At 39.1% G+C, this 19059-nt stretch overlaps 1 protein-coding gene and 1 long non-coding RNA gene across 3 annotated transcripts in view; one reads left to right on the plus strand and one right to left on the minus strand.

Annotated features, from left to right (window-relative positions):
- The window catches only part of LOC141271338 (uncharacterized), a 92444-nt gene extending 75968 nt beyond the window's left edge, over positions 1–16476 (plus strand). Inside the window, exons 2-3 of the long non-coding RNA XR_012321900.1 lie at positions 15390–15517; positions 16307–16476. This is a non-coding gene — a long non-coding RNA (uncharacterized lncRNA). The remainder of the gene's footprint in view (positions 1–15389; positions 15518–16306) is intronic.
- Positions 1–19059, minus strand: part of GRID1 (glutamate ionotropic receptor delta type subunit 1) — a 1896881-nt gene that overhangs the window by 1840392 nt on the left and 37430 nt on the right. The window lies entirely within an intron of this gene.

Below are 19059 nucleotides of genomic sequence, written 5' to 3' on the forward strand. Positions count from 1 at the left end.
ACACACAGCTAGAAGCCCAAATATTTTTTCAGAGGTAGATGCAGAAAAAAATTATATTCAGTTTGCAACCTGATGGAGGTCTGTATAGATGGATTAATAGAACAAGTCCCACACACAGCTAGAAGCCCAATATTTTTTCAGAGGTAGATGCAGAAAAAAAATTATTTTTAATTTGCAACCTGATGGAGGTCAGTATATATGGACTAATAGAGAAAGTCCCACACACTGCTAGAAGTCCAAATATTTTTTCAGAGATAGATGCAGATAAAAATTATTTTTAATTTGCAACCTGATGGAGGTCAGTATAGATGGACTAATAGAGAAAGTCCCACACACTGCTAGAAGGCCAAATATTTTTTCAGAGCTGTATGCAGAAAAAAATTATATTCAGTTTGCAACCTGATGGAGGTCAGTATAGATGGACTAATAGAACAAGTCCCACACACTGCTAGAAGCCCAAATATTTTTTCAGAGCTAGATGCAGAAAAAAATTATATTCAATTTGCAACCTGATGGAGGTCAGTATAGATGGACTAATAGAATGATGCTATGCCCAAAAGATTTTACTTCACTAGGTGCAGTAAAAAAATTGGTATTCTATACACAGGTGGTATATCTTGCAACACAGATAGGCTACTCCACTGACTAACACACTCTGCAATAGGCCAAAAAGGATTAGCTTTGCTAGATTCAGCCAAATGCTGTGAAAAAAACTTGCACAGCACTGGCACAGACCTGCCTGGCAAAAACTGATAGGAACTGATGTAACCTAGTCCTGAAAAAGACTGCAATTACAATTAGTCTTTACTCCCACAATCTATCTATTTAAGAGCACAGACCTGCCTGATAAAAATTGTAGGAAATGCTGTAACCTAGTCCTTCAAAGGACTGCAATCACAACTATTCCCTACTCCCAAGCTATCTGTAGATTTGTGCGAAAATTGGCTTGAAATTAACAAGGTATAGTGCACACAGCAACAGCGGTGCCGTCTAACATGCAGCTGCAGCAGTGAGAAAATGGTGGCGACGGGGAAAATGGCTTGGTCTTATAGGGCAAGGACATGTGACATACACTGCCAATGACACATGCCCTTCTTGTGTGAAAAACAGCAGTTCGCTCCGTGTGTGCGCTTCTGATAGGCTGACAGACTGCACCTCCCCACTGCAAATGCGGGAAAGAGAAAAAAAAATGGAGATCTTCATTATTCCTGCAGAGATCCATCCCCTGCCCCTCCCCCCACCCCGCTGTACACTCAAACTGCGTATTAACATTAATTTTCATCATTACTGAGAAAAAATCCAGTTATGATTTTGGTGCATGAACAGTTATCGAACATAACCTCGAACAGCCGAATTTTTCTCAAATCGTTCGTGTTCGCTGAACGGCTCGAACACCGCCCAAAACAGCTCGAATTTGAGATTGGCGAACAGTTCGAGTGGAACAACGCTCATCTCTAGTGCTAACCACTGAGCCACCATGATGTTAGATAGAAAGTAATTATAAATCAGTACTCTCTGACAGGAAGGAGCCATAAGGCTGCTCACTGAGATAAAGTAGCTGTAAAATAGCTCTCCGACAAGAAGTAGATGTAAGGCATCTCTATCAGACAGTATGCAGCTAAATGACAGCTCTCTTTGATGGAAAGTAGCCATAAAGCAGCTCTCTCTGACAGGATGTAGACATAAGGAAGCTCATTGATATGACAAAGCTGTATGACAGCTCTGTGACAGTAAGTAGGTATAAGACAGCTCTGTGACAGGAAGTAGCCATAAGACAGCTCTGTGACAGGAAGTAGCCATAAGAGAGCTCTGTGACAGGAAGTAGCCATAAGACAGCTCTGTGACAGGAAGTAGCCATAAGGCAGCTTTGTTATAGGAAGTAGCCATAAGGCAGCTCTGTGACAGGAAGTAGCCATAAGACAGCTCTGTGACAGGAAGTAGCCATAAGACAGCTCTATGACAGGAAAAAGCCATAAATCAGCTCTGTGACAGGAAGTAGCCATAAGACAGCTCTGTGACAGGAAGTAGCCAAAAGAGAGCTCTGTGACAGGAAGTAGCCATAAGACAGCTCTGTGACAGGAAGTAGCCATAAAGCAGCTCTGTTATAGGAAGTAGCCATAAGGCAGTTCTGTGACAGGGAGTGGCCATAATACAGCTCTGTGACAGGAAGTAGCCATAAGACAGCTCTGTGACAGGAAGTAGCCATAAGGCAGCTCTGTGACAGGAAGTAGCCATAAGACAGCTCTGTGACAGGAAGTAGCCATAAGGCGGCTCTGTGACAGGAAGTATCCATAAGACAGCTCTGTGACAGGAAGCAGCCATAAGCCAGCTCTGTGACAGGAAGTAGCCATAAGACAGCTCTGTGACACGAAGTAGCCATAAGGCAGCTCTGTTATAGGAAGTAGCCATAAGGCAGCTCTGTGACAGGAAGTAGCCATAAGACAGTTCTGTGACAGGAAGTAGCCATAAGGCAGCTCTGTGACAGGAAGTAGCCATAAGACAGCTCTGTGACAGGAAGTAGCCATAAGGCAGCTCTGTGATAGGAAGTAGCCATAAGACAGCTCTGTGACAGGAAGCAGCCGTAAGCCAGCTCTGTTACAGGAAGTAGCCATAAGACAGCTCTGTTACAGGAAGTAGCCGTAAGACAGCTCTGTGACAGGAAGTAGCCATAAGGCAGCTCTGTGACAGGAAGTAGCCATAAGGTAGCTCTGTGATAGGAAGTAGCCATAAGACAGCTCTGTGACTGGAAGCAGCCATAAGCCAGCTCTGTGACAGGAAGTAGCCATAAGGCAGCTTTGTGACAGGAAGTAGCCATAAGACAGCCCTGTGACAGGTGTAGCGCCCTGAGGGTTCTGTGACAGGGAGTGGCCATAAGACAGCTCTGTGACAGGAAGTAGCCATAAGGCAGCTCTGTGACAGGAAGAAGCCATAAGACAGCTCTATGATAAGAAGTAGCCATAAGGCTGCTCTGTGACAGGAAGTAGCCATAAGAGAGCTCTGTGACAGGAAGTAGCCATAAGGCAGCTCTGTGACAGGAAGTAGCCATAAGACAGCTCTGTGACAGGAAATAGCCATAAGACAGCTCTGTGACAGGAAGTAGCCATATGACAGCTCTGTGACAGGAAGTAGCCATAAGGCAGCTGTCTCTGACAAGAAGCATCTGTAAGACAGCTGTCTCTGACAGGAAGTAGCTGTAAGATAATTTTCTCTGACAAAAAGTGGCTGTAGAACAACTCTCTCTGACAAAATATAGCCATAAGGCAGCTTTCTCTGACAGGAAGTAACTTTAAAATTTCTCTCTGCCAGGCAGTAGCTATAACATGTCTCTCTGACAAGTAGTAGCTGCAGGATAGTACTCTTTTGACAAAAAGTAGTTGGAAGACAACTCTCCCTGACGGAAGTAGCTGTAGAATAGTACTCTTTAAAGAAATTAGCAGTAAGGCAGCTCACTGTGACAGGAAATAGCTATAAGACAGATTCTTATTGCCTTGAGAAAATGATGGGTCAAACGAGCTTTAAATATTAAGATCAGCTACATTTACTACACACATGGATTCAGATATACAGTAATGTAAATCAAAAAATATTGGAAACACATTTATGTAGCACATATATACCAATATTTTGTCCAATTACCTAATTTGAGAGATGCAAAATATACTGCAGCTCAAATCACAAGCAGCTATTGATCGGCGTGTAATTGGCAATGTCTAAGGAGTGATGGACGACGCTTTAATGAAACAAGGAGATCAGCTCTTGATAGATCACATGACAGTAATATAAACATGGTGTCAGGACAATTGGAACATTTGAAAACATCTAGAATGAAGAGGAATTGGAAAATATTGTTTAATTGAAGTCAATATGGAGAAAAAATCTGGATTTTATGAGCTTTACAAGTATAATTTTTGATTAAACTATTGTGTTCTAAATTATAGCCATATATTTATGAAAGGCAGAAATATAAAAGACCAGCACATATAATCACTCAGATATCAGAATGAACAAATGGATTACATCATGAATTCGATGCGTTTACTAAAGCTTTGGTCACACAGAAGAGGTTCTTGGATGACAGGATTATTTCAGCATGAAGGTTTTTTTTAAAAGAAAGTGGTACTAATACAGTGAAATACATGGTGTTACAAACGTACACCATACTACCCAGCATTCTATACAAAAACATGAGCTGTTACAGCTGACAATCCAACTAAATAATCACAAAATTGAGATATCCTCTATGATACATAGATCTAATGCAGTTTATTACTAAGACAACCCATTTCCATATGTGTTATAAGGTTATGGACATCATAGAGTGAGATTGCCTACTGTGAAACTCTGCCTGCTTGGAAAATCAGGGCTCGCTCACACCACCGTATTTTTCGTTCAACAAAATATTGGATCGTATTTAGACCAATGTTATTCTATGGAGGTGCAGAATGTCCGAGTTTGATCCAATTCTAATTGGATCAAACTCAGACATGCTGCGACTCCATAGAATAACATTGGTCCAAGTACGATTCAATATTGTGTCGAACGGAAAATAATTATCGGATCGCACTTGGCCATGCAAGACAATGAGTGCATGCATGTAAATCATCAGACTGCAATCAGATGATATCTGAGTACAGTCCGATTTCCACACACTGACAAAATGCAGAAGATGGAGACATTTTGTTCTCCATCTTCTTCTCATAGTGTGTTCCGATTCTCTCATCTGATTGCAGAGAAATCTGTTTTCATAAAGTCTATTTTCTAGAAGCTTGGCGTCCTATCTGCTTACTATTCCCTTAAATCACCGCCTTTGTGCTAAATTACCATATTCCCCCCTCCCCTGCACGACACAGGGCTCTGTGACAAGCCCTGCTCTGCCTCCCCTCCCGTGCATGCGCAAAGCACCGCTCCCATGGAGCACGCTTTGCTTCCCTCTGCCCCCGTTTCGCTGCATACTGCATTGCAGCCTTGTTTTGCGCAAGCGACGGTGAGTCACTGAGACTTCTGCTCTGCTGGCAGTACGCAGCCAAACGGGGCCAGAGGGAAACAAAGGGCGCTCCATGGGAGCGGCGCTTTACGCATGCACGGGAGCGGAGGCAGAGCAGGGCTTGTCACAGGGCCCTGTGACGTGCAGGGGAGGGGGGATATGGTAATTTATCAGAGAGGCGGCAATTTAGGGGAATAATAAGCAGATAGGAGGGGTTTGCTTGGAATCCTCCGGACGCCAAGCCTCTGGGAAACAGACTTTATAAAATCAGATTTCTCTGCAATCAGACCTCTGCTATGGGCCATACAGGTAAGTATAGATTTACCTTTCTATACCCTGTATGCTCATAGTAGAGGTCTGATATTGTCCAGGAGGTGACAGATTCCCTTTAAAAGCTGTCAATAAAGTCAGCTTGATAAAGGAACAGAGATAATCCATGACAAAACCACTGCAGATAGGTCAGTCATTCTGCACTGTAAAATAACACATGGAAACTGCACAGTATGAATAGGATTTTATTAAACTCCACTTGCTACAACTTCTTTTATTTGCTGCAGTAAAATTACCGTGGCAGACAGAGAAGAATCAAAATGGCAAATGTGAATGTAAGACAGATATATAGATAGGCAGAAAGACAGATGGACACATACATAAATAGATAACAGTAACTCAAGGCAACTTCTAGCACCAAGCGGCAAATTGTAGTCTGTTCAGTTTCTACTTCCACCTAGAGGACACTGCATTTCAATTGTACAAATATCTGAATAGCTGAATATATAACTAAAACGCACTAACACTAAGCCGAAAGCGATCTGTCTGAAGCTGTTGACATCAACATGTATGCATAACTAGTGCAATACTACAGTATTTCAGATATACAGTAGTTAAATTTGCGGTAACCTTACGTGACCTGCCATCACCACAGATGCAGCATTTTATTAACCTGCAGCACCAGAGATTGACTTAATACATTCTGCTTTTCAGTTTGTGATATTTAAAAGCTGACTGACGTGGCTATAATTGCTTTTGCATAGACGTATCCATTGCCCAATGAACACATACGGTGCTTTTCTCTGGTGCGCCTTGCTTATAATATCAGGAATATTTCTGTTTATTCAGTTGCCACTATTTTGAGTACATTAAACTGCTGGGCGAGTCAATTAGGATTGTCTAGTGCATTATGTGTGCACAGCGAGCATGCTCACAGCCCGAGTGGTCAGGAATGGATTTTTCCCTTTGAAGCTCTCAGCAGCAGTATAGTTAGAAGCAAATAGTTAAGGAATGAGAGACAGGTTATTATAATAATAAAAATATTGCATCTCATAAAATTTATTTTAGCTGCAAATAGAGTCAGAACTGCCAGGAACTTATTAACTGGGGAAATCAGTGGCTTCCTAATCAGATGTACATGTATGTATGAGCTTTTATGTGCATTTAAAGAAAGGCTGATTTTACACTATACATTAAGCATATCATTGAATAACCCCCAAAACATATACTCAAAATATATGGAACTACAAAGCATATGATTACATATATCTGAATTCATTATAAAAATGCATAAGGTAGCAGATCTTTTTTTTGTTTTTCCACTGGATATGTATAAGATATGCATGTTGGATAACATCACTTCCAAATTAGCCTATGCTGTCACCTAATTCAAAGCCTTCCAGATAAGTGGAATTTTTTCTCTATCCAGTGGCTCAAACTACTTGGTAATTTTGTTCACTAATAATAATAATAATAATAATATATATTTTTATATAACGCATACAATCAGTCCTATCAGAAGGGTTGTCTCTTGTGCCCAATGTTGGCATAGACCTAATTCTATAGCTGCATTTTCTTAGTGAGAAAACCTTTTTTGGTAGCATATGTGAAATAATTCTTAAAATGGTTTTCCAGGCATAGGTATTTGATAGCCTATCTGTAATATAGGTGATAAATAGCAGGTTGATATAGGTTTGCTATCCAGCGCCTCCTCTAATCAGCTTTGTTGCTGTGGTGGAGCACAGCTCTATTTGTAGCGGCCACTACTGGCTGTTGCTGACTACTGCAGCAAAGCTTCTATGAAAAAGGACAGGAGCTGACTGCACTACCCAGCAACAGCCGGCAGCACCTGATACACTCAGCAGCTCTGTTCAAAGTGTTTACATTTGGGCGCTGCAGGAGCAAAAAACAGCTAACCAGTGGGGGCTCTGGGTGTTGGAACCCCACCAATCAGCTATTGATTAATTATACTATAGATAGGTCATCAAATATCTATGCCCTGGTAACCCCTTTAATAACATGTATCCTTGGCCAAGTTTCTAAGTGATATACAGCTAACATGGGCTTAGCAGGGAAATTAGGTTTCTTTAGGGTCAGAAAAGTCTGACATGATATATCATCTTAACACCAGTTTAATGGACTCGCACTTTTATTCTTGATAGTACAAATGCCTGAGATTCTAGCGATCTACCGTTTATGACAGAGAAAGGGAATACATTCTGCAAAAATACTCACAAATGTGTCCATTTTTACCTTTCCTCTTGGCTTTAGATAGCACAAGATATGGTCATGACAAGACAGGTTTTAAAAAGTTTCTTCTGCTTAGCATTGTTTATTGTGGCCCAAATTTATCATTGCCTTTGTGCCTGTTTTTGTTTAGTTATGTGTTTTTTTTGCGCTTTTTTTTTTTGTGTGCACCCAATTCATTATTCTATTTGCACCTTTTCTTTAGTCTATTTTGTACTGTATGTGCTTGTCTGATGTTTTTTTTTGCTTTGTGAGTAGAGACTATTAATTCCAGATATTTTAGCCTGACTCATCAATTGTGACTTTTCAAAAAGTCGTAAAACTTGTGGCAACTTCAGTTAAGTATCCCCGTTGTATTTTTGATCACGCCAGACTTTTGGTGCAATTTTTGTGTCTTTTTCACACCAATGTGAGTCCTTTGCCACAACCAATCACAAAAACAGTTCAAAATAGGAAGAAAGACCATTTTTTACTTTGCGCCAAATTCATGAATCACGTGCGGCATTTTGATGAATTTAGATGCCAAAAACGGCAACTATTACCACAAGACAAAAAAGGAAAGTGACCTAGAAAAAAATACAGATGATGAATTGGGGCCTATGTGTCTGCATGAGAATATATTGCATTTATATTGTCAGAAAATGGACTCTCCCAAATTTTGTGGAAAAGGGTGGCCCCATGTGCATGACATATTTCCTTTTTAGTGCCAAAGGAGCCTAAATTAGAAGTTCTACAATGTCACGGTTGGGTCATACAAGGGATGAGGTAGTCACCTTTATTAGAGGGCTATTTCCATCTTGGACATTAATGGCACATCCAAAGGATACATGTCATAAATGTCTGATACATATTCTCCCACGTCTGGGACTCAACCTACCATGAGTATGCATGCTTACTTTTTGGAAATCCCATAAAAGAGAACAGAGAGCATTATACCGGCCACTTCTCCATTCACAGTAGTGTAAGACATAGTCTCATTCTCCAGAAGTCAGACCCATACCCATCAGACCATAATGGCATATCCTGTGGATCTGCCATAACTTTCGGAGATGAGAATACACTTTTAACTACAGATAAGATTGTATCCAGCAGAACTCTAAGCTCTAGAGAAGTGCAAAGAATTCCCACAGTTTCTCACAGCCGTTCTCGCTATGAGCAAGGGTTTGTTCAGCAAACTACAAAGGCAAATGACATATCACCATGTTTTATTTAGTTTGTCTGGTTGGTATTCAGCACACGTATGTAGATATAATTCTGTAATATCATGCCAGTTCCCGCAAGATTATTTAACACTGTATGTGCCATACATCACATACATTCAACATTAATACCTTTCTTGCTAGCAGTGGTCATAATCAATTTATTATGTAGAAGCTTCACATTTCTTTTCTTTTGTCAAGATTAAGCACATTTAAAATTCACTCCCAAAGCAAAATAGCAATATATATATATTTATATGTATATAAAGCTCTGTGTCAATATTAATGAAAAATGTTTCATTGTTTCCTGCAATACATGCAAGGTGATGAAGAAAATAAATGCAATTGATAGGAAAACTGCTGTAAGTCCATTGAATATGTAACGCAAAGAAAAATCTCTTTACAAGAGCCGAATGGAGGCCATTAATATTAATGAGCACTGCTGTACTGGGAAGCGCGAAGTAAACAGACATCAGTGACAATCTCTTCGAACTCAGTGTGTACATGAGCTACAAGCAGATAGCTATCAGACACCAAATTCTGAGATACACATTTAGGAATAAGCATAATCCTAGGAAACACATCTCAGCCCTGCATTGGCGTTTGGCATCATGGTTCATATAATTTTAGAATATATTCATATCCTCTGTGATATTGTTACCGAATCAATATGCATAGATTCCTGAGACCGGCCTCTATAGCATTTAGCAATCACGTAGCTACATGCAGAATATATATTTTTTCTATTATGGTCGGACAATATCTGCAGCACTGGCCAGGGCGACACACCGGAAAGTGATAAAATGCATTTTAAACTGACTAGGCAATAGGATAGCAATGATTATACGTTGATGCATCACATTGTGTTCTCAGTCCATTGCAGTGGCAATAGACGCTATGCAGAGAATCTCATGGGCTGTGATTTGTAGAGCATTAATAGATAGAAATTTCTATTAAAATCCTGGTCATATGAGAGTAGAGAAAGGTTGAACAGCCATATTAATTTTTGTGAAATAATTACATTTGCCTTTAGCTAAATGGAAAAAACAAAGCTTAATGTGTCAAGTATAAGTATATGCATCTGCAAACAAGTTCATTCAACTTGGGGTGACATCTGGTCATTCCCAAAGGGCCCCTTGTTTCAGCAATTGGCCATTTTTAGTGGGCAGGTGGCTAAAAAGCAGTGATATGTCAAATGATGCCTGAGGTGCCAGTACACTTATTTTAGAACTCTGCGCATCACACTTGGTGTCAAAGATGTCCAGCATCAGGGTGCAGTGTAAAGCATTGCACAAAACACCCTGAGGTATGATGTATCAGAATGACCAAGTTTGGCAGGGTACAGAGTCAAAAAGGTGCCAGGAAGGGAAGTATATACAGTGGTCTGGAATGGGTTCTGCATTTTTTCTCTCTGGTCTGGGGTCTGCAAGTCTGATCTAAATTCTGATTAACTTGGAGGTCTTAGGCTAGGATAAAATTATGACGAAATTAAGGAGTCTGGTCTTAGTTTTGGAAAAATTGTATTGTGTATGATTCAATTTAGGGATGCTGTGACGCTAGTCCCTACTTATGGACATGCCGTGAGGTGGAGAAGTCAGGGAGTCTGGGATCAAAAGCCAGGAGGTAAAAGGTATAAAGAGGGGAGTTAGGCAGAGGCATAGTCACGTCATAATCTGAGGTCAGAATTCCAAGAAGGTAGTGGATCAAGGCAAAGGGGCTAGGAAAATGGATGGTCAAAGGAAAATCCAAGGTCAGTCAACAAAGATCAAACTACTAGAGCTCAAAGCACAGAGCAAACACACAAACTGAGCAGAGCTAAAACTGACAGCGCTAAGAGGCAGACAGCCAGCTAAATAGTCTGTGAATCATTCCGAACAAGAGACACCTGTAGGAAACCGATCATGACCCGGCCCTGATTGGACGACTGTACTGTCACTCATTACACAGACTGCTCAGCATGCCCAAGCCTCAGATTGGATGGCTGAGCTGTCTATCTTGATACTGGCAGCTCAGTACACTCCTGCCCTAGATTGGATGGCTGAGCTGCCACTCACCACACTGAGAGGAGGAATCGTGACAGATGAGATCTGTAGTCAGAATGTTTAAGGGCCTGGCCTGGAGTCTGAAATAATTTAGGGGTCTAGTCTAGAGTTTGAATACATTTACGAGATCTGGTCTGTGGCCATTTAGATGTTTAAGGTTTAAAACTTATTACAGATTCTTGACTAGGATGTGACTAAATTTAAGGGTCTGGTCTGCGGCCTGAATTCATTTAAAGTCAAATTTTCAAGTTATTAAATTGCTTTAATTAGTTAGACATCTTGAAAATAAGCAAGTTTGCAGTTGACTTGCTTTTTCTATCTGCTGTCATTCTCCTGCAATAACAGATTGTATTTATTTATCTTTTTATTTATTTTACTCACATATAGTGCCATTAATTCCACAGTGCTTTACAGACATTATGGGCACTGTCCCCATTGGGGCTCACAATCAAAATTCCCTATCAGTATGTCTTTGGCGTGTGGGAGGAAACCGGAGAACCAGGAGGAAATCCACACAAACACAGGGAGAATATACAAACTCCTTATAGAGGTTGTACTTGGTGGGATTGACCCCAAGACCCCAGCGCTGCAAGTCTGCAGTGCTAACCACTTAGCCACCGTGCCACCCGTTTATCTTCCATAATGTATGGCTGGTTTCTTTGGAGCTCATCCACTAGTGCCTGCCCAGTCCCTGGTCGAGAGTGCACAGTAGTTACTTCCAGGAGAGAAATTATCTCCTAACAAACCGGTCACCTCTCTCTCTCTCTCTCTCTCGACCATTTATTTCTATATAGCAGTTAGCTACTCACCTCCCTCCACTTCCTGCTCCTGACAAGCTGCTGTTATAAATCTTGTAAAATCACCAGGCTGAAGTTTTCAGATCAGGTTCTAATTAGGACTCTTGGCTCTCGCGCTCTCTCTCACTGTCTGGAGTTGTGTGCTTGGTCAAATTTATCTCTGCATTGTGTATAAGTACAGTGATAACAGTGTACACTTCAGAACAAACCACTGATAGCTGAATGTGTTACAGCAGAATTTGTGCTGAGATTTACTGTTCAATTATTACTACAGTTCTGCTTCTCACCAAAACTGTCACTCAAGTAGGAGAGCCTGCCCTGCCAGAAAGCAGTAAATGAGACTGCAGAGCTATGCTGAAGAGACAATTTGAGAATACCCCTTTAAGAGTCAGGTGTGGGAACCTAATTTTAAGGTCTGAGGTCTAAATTTGTGTCACTATAGAAAGAGAGGAAGGCGTGCAGAAATAAGATGCCAAGGATGTTTGAACAGCAAACTTTGTCATTTTTGGAAGAAATCTGGCCTTGGCAGGATGAGAAAAAAGAAAAGTTCTCTATTATAATTAAGACATCATCTGTGAGTCACTGTAGGTAATTGTTATGTATTCTCTACACACACGCATGTGTATTATATGTAGGTATATATAATACGTGTGTGTGTACAGAATTCATAGCAATTACCTACAGTGACTCACAGATGATGTCTTGATTATAATTGAAAAATTACCTTTTTTCTCATCTCGCTCACATGTTTGTGCAGTCACACACAGAATACATAACAATTACATACAGTAGCTCACAGATGACGTCTTGCTTATAATAAAGCACCTTCCAGTACATAAATATATTTACATTTAGTTTTGTTACTGTTTTATTACCTATTATTTAGAGAACACAAACATATTCAGGGCCCCTCTATTAATATTGCCCAGGGCCACACTTTGTATAAAACTAGCCGCATCCTCAAGGAATAAGAATGTGGCCAGGTGATTTTATTTTCAATCTTCACTAACAGGTACACAAAATAATTTGATTTATTTGGATTTTTCAAGCATAAAGTGTACAATTTGTGTGTGAGTTTATGTTTGCTGAATGAGCTGTAGTTAACAATAGGATTTCCCATTGGAGTTATTCATTACGGAGACGTGCAGACTCTGCTCTGAATCATTTCTAGCACTACTGTTTGCTAAGCAAAGACCCGAATGTGTTGGCTTCTTCTTCTCTCCTATTCTCTCTCAGTTGAGATTAGTTAGAGAAGCGGAAGAGAAAACTGTAGGCACGTTTTCACATTTATGCAAATCGCACGTGAAGATGCTCACAAAACCTCTTTAAAGGGTTTATCCAGGACTTTTTGTTTTTGCTATGGGCATAAAACTAACAGGTAGGGAGTTGCGCCGATCTCGGCCAGCACAGATCTCTCTAGAACAGAGCAGAAGCTTCATGTTCACTCTGTTCTGTTGACAGGGCAGGACTTCCGGCATCATGCTGATTGACAGCCGTCAAGTGGTTGTCAATCAGCATGACGTCAGTACAAAAGAGTCTTGTGTCTCGTCGTAGCTGGTTTTCCTATTTAAGTAATGTCCGTAGCACAGTATTCATATCATGATTAAGGACAGTTCTATTTCCGAAATGCGTTGGTTTTTGCCTTGTAGCAATATTTGTAATGTACCTGGAACCTTTTAAACTGTAATAATAAATTGGTGATGTTTTATATCCAAAAGCTGGATACTTTAGTTTGCTTTGTTTACATTTTAACACCCTGCCACTTTTAGGTTATTTTATGTTTACAGCCATCACCAGAGGAGCTTAGGAGCTAAAAACTTACTGTCGATACTAAATGTGAACAAAATTAAATATGTAGTAAGTACTTTTAATCTATGAGTGACTGTAAACAATCAGAATGAATACTTTAAACCAAAGGGGATGTAAAGCGCCATGGAATAAATGGCGCTATAATAATAAATAATAATAATAATAAAAGGGGATGTGGAGCACATACATATATGTATACATATAATACATACAGCAGTGAAATGAGTATTGAACATGTCACTAATTTTCTAAGAAAATATATTTCTAAAGGTGATTTTGCCATGAATTTATCACCAGATGTCAGTAACAACTCATCCAATCCACACAGGTAAAGAAATCAAACCATAGATGTCCATAGATTAAGTTATGTGTAATAATGAGAAATGACACAGGGAAAAAGTATTGAACACGCTTACTGAAATTTAATTAATACTTTTTACAAAAGCCTTTCCTGGTGATGACAGCTTTAATATGCCTCCTGTATGGAGGACCACCTGTGGTGTGGAGAGCTACAGAAAGATCTGGAATCAGCAGGTACAACTATTTCAAAGAAAACTATAAGTAATGCGGTCAACCTCTACTCAACCTCCATGATCTATATGCATGCTCTCCATGGAAGACTCAACTGCTGAACAAAAATCATGTTCAAGTGAATTTACAGTTTGCTTAGCAACATTTAGACAAACCTGTGAAAATGGGAAAATATAGTTTGGTCAAATGAGGCCAAAATTGGACGCTTTGGATGCCATAATACGCATCATGTTTGGAGGCCAAAAGGCACTGCATATCACCCCAAAAACGCCATACCAACAATGAAGTTTGGAGGTGGAAATATCATGGTATGGGGCTGTTTTTCAGCATACGACACTGACAAACTTCATGTAGTTGAAGGAAGGATGAATGGACATATATACTGAGACATTCTTGAAAAAATCTGCTGCCTTCAACCAGGATTATGAAACAAGGGTGGACATTTCAGCAAGACAATGATCCCAAATGCACAGCCAAAGAAACAAACTCTCAATTAGTTTCAGAGAAAGAAAATAAAGCTGTAAGAATGGCCCAGCAATTCACCTGACTTGAATCCAATAGGAAATTTATGGAAAGAACTAAAGTTCAGAGTTCATAGAAGGAGCCCAAGGGACCTTCAGGATTTGAAGAGTGTTTGTGTAGAAAAATGGGACAAAAATTACACCTGAGCAATGCTTGCAGGTAGTTTCTCCATACAGGAGGAATCTTGAAGTTGTCATCACCAGCAAAAGCTTTTGTGCAAAGTATTAATTACATTTCAGCAACCGTGTTCAATACCTTTCTTCTTGTGTCATTTCTCATTATTACACATAACTTAATTTATGGACATCTATGGTTTTATTTTTTTGTTTCTTTGCCTGTGTGGATTAGATGAGTTGCTATTGACATCTGGTGAGAATTTCATGTCAGTAGCACCTTTAGAAGTATATTTACTTTGAAAATTGGTGACGTATTCAATACTTATTTCATCCGCTGTATGTATACTTATATATATATATAAATATATAAAATTTGAAACACGTCAGTAACTTTTTGCTGATGAATAACATCTGACTATATATATATGCATGTATGCATGTATATATATATATATATATATATATATATATATATATATATATGATAGTGATGTCCAAGGGCACTCCGTAACTTTACTCAATTAAGATCAGAATTCATCTCTAGCTCTACCATTACCATTATTTCTGTAGCTGATCAGATCAAGAGAATGTTTTAAACTGCCAGAAATATCTAGATAGGCTTTAAGTCATGGATGAAAAATTATTCTTTTTACTGGTCCAAACAAGGTAATTTACATAATCACAGATTTCTTTGTCTGAACATCTCTCTATAGTTTTTCTTCCTTTCTCTCACTTAAATGCAGGAAAGCCGAAATCCTTTCAAGAAAATTAATCTAGCACCAAGCAGATATAATTTCACTTGAAGTGGGTGAAAGGATTGGAGCTGCAAATCGGAGCTGTTTATATGCAATAACTGTTCTCTCTTCTTGCAGACCTCTGTTTTAATCACCATTAGTTCTCAAACACCTTGACAAAGGGATATCAGCCCACAACTGAATGCCAATGGATCATTTCACTTCAGAACAAAACAAAAGATCACCTTGAAAAATCGTTACATTTGGTAAGTGTAATCTTGTATACTGTACGCTATTAAACAAAAAGCCATTTATTTGACCGGTAAAGAGTCGAGCAGGATCCATTTATATTATAGCATCTGGACCATGGCCTCGCAAAGATGAAGTGTCCTCGCATCACACTTTAAAGAACTGATCTTTAGGAGGTTTCAAAAGTTTTTTTTTCCCACTCTTCCAGTAGATTGGGAGATCTTCCCTATATTTGAGAGATTTTCGGACATTGTCAGGGAGTTAACAAGTATGACTATAAGAGATGAGCAGATCAGACAAGTTTAACATTTGTCACATCACATGGATTTTACTGGGAAATTTGATTTTCAGTGAATTAATTCTCCAGGAATTGAATGTTCCTTATTTTGATCTGGGGTCTGGAGAGAACCCAGGGCATAATAAATGTAAGATGTAGAAAAGAAAAATAACTAATACTCACCTCACTGTTCACCACTGCTGCTCACTGTCCCCCGGTCCTTGGCGCATCTTCTTGCCACCACTACTCATTGCATCTTTATGCTATGCCAGAACTTCTGGCTGTGACCCAAATGCTTGCGTCAGTCATAAAATAAGAGCTGCAACAAATAGTGACTATTCATTATGCCCACTTGTACCTTTCGTTGAATTTTGATGAAAGCAACAATTTCTCAGTAAACATATCCAATGTAATATTGCAAGCCTTGAAATGCTTTAATCACATCACCACCATTGGGTGGCCACATATAGATACATATGAAATAGAAATCTTGTGACAGAATATTGCAAACTTAACTATTATTTTTAAGGCTGGTAATCTCAAGCTACATATTTTGGCATACGGTCAGCAAAGAAGAAAGGTAAGGAAGGACACGTGTATTCTGCTCCCAAATGTGAGAAGATGGCATCAATGAGGAATCCTCAGGCATAATGCAAATTGCTTTGTTGAATACAGCAGAGAACAGAAAGCACTACAGCAACGAGGTGAGCAAATCCGAGCACAATCAGCAGTGGCTTCTTTTATTTGTGCCACTAATGCATTATGTTACATAAGGCTATGAAAAATATTATTAAACATCTGTTCCTTTATTCTGACAGCTGCTTCCAATCACTGTACATGTAAATCCTCGCAAGGTAGTTGAAAACAAATCGTAATCAAAATATAAATGCATACGGATATCTATACAGGTGTAATTAATTGACCTTGCTCCAAAATTGTCAATGGACCTCATCTAGCAGAAATTCTTCTGATCTATATTAATTTCTTAACCGAAGCCAAAAACCTTCATTGAAAATTAAATATTTAGGTAAAAAATGCATCATAAAATGTAAAGTGCCAATTTAAAATAACTTTAAAATAATCTATGCTAGTACCAAATACTGAGGATTACAGTGTTTTTTATATAAATTATTCTCTAAGGAGAAATGAAAGTTTAGTATATATATAATTCAGGAAAGTGTATCAATTATAGAAGAAATAGCACAGGACACATTACCATAAAAATCTTGGTCCAGCATTTGTCGGTTCCAAACCCATTTTGGACCACCAAGAATTGCAGAAAAGTATGAAGCAATCATGGCATGTCTACTTCTGTAAAATGTTTATGTTTTTGTTGCCACACAGGCCTATCCATAATGCCCTGAAGCTATGACATCAAATAGTCTATCCCAACCTATCCATTGGCTTATCAGACCTTGTACGGCTGAAGACAGTAATTGTGATAGACCCTAAAGGTAGAAATGAGCAGATCTTTTGAAATTTTAATTTTCCAACTTAGCCAAATTTTTCCCCAAAATTTGATTTGCAGTGAACAAGTTTGCCTGAATTTCAATACTAGAAAGCTCGTAATTGCTTGTAAAATACATGTGGGGGAGAGGAGAGAATCTCACAGATCATGAAAGCATACACTCTACAGGAGAGAGAGGGGATGAGGACTCCATTAACCTTAAGTGCTTACATTCTACAGGCGAGAGATAAAGAGGACTCCACTGACTATAAAGAGCTTACACTCTACAGGAGAGAGACTTACCCAGTGACTCTGGAGATGGAAAACCACTCTGTTGTATAAACTGTCCTTCACTGCAGAACTGCTGATCTGCGATGACCGAGATAATGAGCACCACGTTAGAAGGTATGATATTCCGCAGGGTGTGATAGAGAGGCCAACACAGCAAAGGAAAATAATGTGGGCCTAATCTGAAATGGTTCCTGGCAAGTTTTTTTCAGCGAACCGCAAACTGAATCTAAAAATGTTCAAGTTTGCGTGAAACTGCAAATTTCAGAAATTTTGACTCTAACTTGATCTTCTGCGAATTGATCCGCTCATCTCTACCTATTGGGAGAATGAGATTGACTTCACTGTGCTGTTATTTTATTTTATCTATCCATATCCCACCTATGGACAGTAGTGTTAGGAGATCCATGTGCCAGAGCTTCCTCTGCTTCCTTATCTTCTCTGGGATCAAAGATCACCAGGTCCTAGGGGAGCACAGCTGGTGCAGGACTGCCAGTTTTTACAGCAGAGTTGGATGCTATCTCCAGATTCACTTAGATGGCAAAGTTATGATAAGTTGATTATACATTATATCTCTCTTCTCTCTTTGCCTCTCTCACCCCTCTTTTTTTGGGCAATTAAAGGTTTTTCACAATTTGCGATTTGCAGTACATTTAATCAACACAAATCAAATTTTGGAGGGAAATTTTGCCAACTCCGGCACATTTGAATTTTAAAAGATCCCCTCATCTCTAGTCGTTAGGCATAGTCATGGAAAAATCTTTTGAAATCACTTGTGCCAGTCATTTTCAAATACGACATTGAAAGACACAATTTAACCATCAATTAAATCTACTTTAATAAATAAATAACAAATTATTCCGAAAATTCAGGTCATTAGGTTGTTTAATATCTGATCTTAATATTCAATAGGCTTCTCTTAACAAGACTTTCTTTGCGAATCTGTTCCTCTAAATAACAATGAACCTTTTTATTTTATATAAAAAACACCCGATTATTTACTATTATGCATCTCCACAAAATATTTTGTCTCTCCCAGGTAGGTTGTACTATTTTTAATGATATTGGATAAATGTTTCATTATGCCTTTTTTAATCTTCCTGAAAGAACAGCCAACATATCTGATGTCAGATGGTACATATTTTGTACCCTACACAGTATAATATGGCCTCATTCAAATGTCCATGATTTTTCTGGTATGTAAAAACACGGACCGTTATTCATCAGTGTTTTGTATCAGATTTTCATCTGTGTTTGGTCAGATGTCAGTTTTTACCATCTGTGATTTTCATGTATGAAAAAATAAATATATTACAAAGCTTTTCTGACCCATTATAATGTTAATGAAGGCCAGCACCTGTATTATACATTGATGCCATCTGTGTGCTGTCCTTAGACTTTTATGAATAATTTTGATAGGTGGCTTCGATGAAAAACGGACATGATTTTTGGCGGACACAGAAACCATTGACTTTAAAGGGTGCGTGTTCTTTCTATGACAGAACAGACCGGTGATTCATAGACATCTACAAAGCACGTAATGCAGT

The sequence above is a fragment of the Phyllobates terribilis genome, unplaced genomic scaffold (assembly GCF_046119375.1).
Source record: "Phyllobates terribilis strain yellow unplaced genomic scaffold, ASM4611937v1 Scaffold_5__5_contigs__length_657084704, whole genome shotgun sequence".
Classification (NCBI taxonomy): domain Eukaryota; kingdom Metazoa; phylum Chordata; class Amphibia; order Anura; family Dendrobatidae; genus Phyllobates; species Phyllobates terribilis.